Source organism: Adiantum capillus-veneris, chromosome 26 (assembly GCF_014529385.1).
Source record: "Adiantum capillus-veneris isolate H3 chromosome 26, ASM1452938v2, whole genome shotgun sequence".
NCBI lineage: Eukaryota > Viridiplantae > Streptophyta > Polypodiopsida > Polypodiales > Pteridaceae > Adiantum > Adiantum capillus-veneris.
The window spans coordinates 42,928,930-42,931,372 of NC_140956.1; the positions used below are offsets into that span (position 1 = coordinate 42,928,930).

Consider the following 2,443-nt stretch of genomic DNA (forward strand, 5'->3'; position numbering starts at 1 on the left):
AAATGAAGTGAGTATCTATTTGATATATAGATATGATGATCAAGATTTAGTATGTACTAGTGAGAAAAACATGTAGCTAAACTAAACTTAAGGAATATCAAAAATTACAAAAAGCATCAACAGATTGTAGTGCTATTGACCTAATAATCGTGTACAAGCTACAAAATACCAATGTGAATGGTTAAAAATTTTGTGTTGCAATGAAGCGTCACAGAGTGAAAATGCTAATTATACAGTGCACATCATGCAAAAGTGTCATACAAAAGTATGGTAGAGAGTTGGCAAAGTAGTTTCTCCCAAAATTATAAGAAACAAAAGTTGTGTCCTGTCTCATAACATTCTGTGTGTTGTACCAAGCAATTGCATAGACACGTGAATTGGATACAGATAACGGACCTTACAGTGTTGTTGATCTAGAGTTGTGCTTGCGCAATCAAAACATCCACTGTTGTGAATATATGTGTCTTAAAAAAATGCTTGCAAGATCTTGGATGGCCATGTGGTCCCACCTCGGGTCACACATTCCATCTTCCTCTTCATTGCCTCCAATTTTTCATGGAAAAACTGGTGAAACTCCTCATTGACCTTCATTAATTGCTCTGCCTTACAATATCCAAAGCTTGCAACACATAGCACGCTCTCGAAAACATGAACTATCTGTTACTTTGTAGCTCACATACACCTCAACCCCATAGCTCTGTGTGTCAAAGTGATATTTTATTATCATGCTTGTTGTTATCTCATGCTTGTGAGGTGTGGGGGAAGGATTCTCTCTAAACATCGCCCTTTGCTTTGCCTTGCTCAAGCAGCTTATGTATGTCTGTATGGATACCTCTGACTTTTCAATAAGTGAAACAAAATTCAACTTGAAAATCACATTAGACATGCTCAAAAATATCTCAAACACATTATACGGTGAAATTCGAGTAGCAACAGCAGAGGCGACACAGTGAGGGGCATGCGTGTTGAACTCTTCGTGATGACTGATATTGTTGGAATAATAAATGCAATCACCAATATCACAATTGCCATGATTTCTTATCATAGAATATTTTTGGTTATCATGATATTTATGTATTATTGCATGATGATCAAACAATTAAGTAACAACATGTTCTTGGTCAAGATTGCGGTAGTGCCCATGAGCATTATAGTAGTGTGGAAGAGAAAATGACCTATGGTCTATCTCCACATTATATTTAGAGAAATCAATTTGATATGCTATCATCTAATGACCATTGCATGTTGATCATCATGGTTTGCATCGTTAAGGATAGAATCCCAGCTAAAGCAATTCACAATGTCCTTAAGAGGTTGCTTTCCTATCAGCATCTCGAGCAACACGATTCCTAGGCCCAACATAGTAGAAGTCTATGGGATTCATACCATGTCCAGCTGCAAATAGACAAGTCAATCACTTTTGTACCTTTGTCTTCACACGGTAATGCCAGCAGCAATGGGAGGACAACAAGGTTACTCCCACCGCCTCCATCCACAACCGATTCAAGCACTTTTTTGTTTCACCTTCTAACATCAAGAGAAGCTCATCTACAACTATGATCCTTGTAGGAACAATCCAGGAGCATTCATCTCTGTAGCTAGAGATTGTCACATCACTAGAATTGTGTGATTGATGCTTCTCCTCTTGCCTTCTGTATTTTGGAACGGGCTCATCCATCTCTCTTGTGCTATTGTTATCGGCAAATCCTATGAGGGAGATCTTTAATTATTTATTGATTATTGCTTCACTCTTGCTTCATTGCACTACTTTTGAAGCTATAAAAAGTTGCAATGCAATGCAACTATGATCCCTGCAGGAAAAACTGAGGAACGATCACCTCCATAGACAATGATTTTCACGTTACTAGAATTTTGTGATTTGATGTGGCTCCTCCTATTTTTTGTATTTTGGAATAGGCTCGTCCATCTTTCCTGTGCTGCTATTATCGGCAAATCTTGCGAGGGACCTCTTTATTTATTTATTTCTTATTGTTTCATCACGCTTCTTTTGAAGCAATAAAAAGCTAGAACACAGCCCATTGCTACTTTTGAAAGATGATGGATTAATTGTTGTCGATGTAGGCATTGTGTAGAGTATGCCACATGGTTGCTTGTAAGTTCAAGAAATAAAAAAACATCATTAGGCTAACCAAGTAAATCCAAGATCTCCTTGGCCTGATCGTACATTGCCAGCTGCAAAGTCATCACCAAAAGAATGGATGTAAGCACCCTTTTCAGACAACCATTTCAGCTGGAGCCTTATTAGGCAGGTTGGGTGTGCATGAGACCAGCTATGTAATGTCTAAATTGATGTTGTTGTCTAAACAAAATGCAACAGCTTCATTGCTCCCCTCCCCACCCTAATCCACATATGACTTTATAGGATGAGGTCTCAAAGCAGGACCTCATGAAAGCAGGACAATTTCCATTTCTTCATGGCCCT

The 2,443-nt window shown here is 38.4% G+C and overlaps 1 pseudogene; it reads right to left on the reverse strand.

The window, feature by feature from the left end:
• Positions 1–604: 604 nt before the first annotated feature.
• Positions 605–1,678, reverse strand: LOC147423345 (uncharacterized; annotated as a pseudogene).
• Between the last annotated feature and the right edge of the window lie 765 nt (positions 1,679–2,443).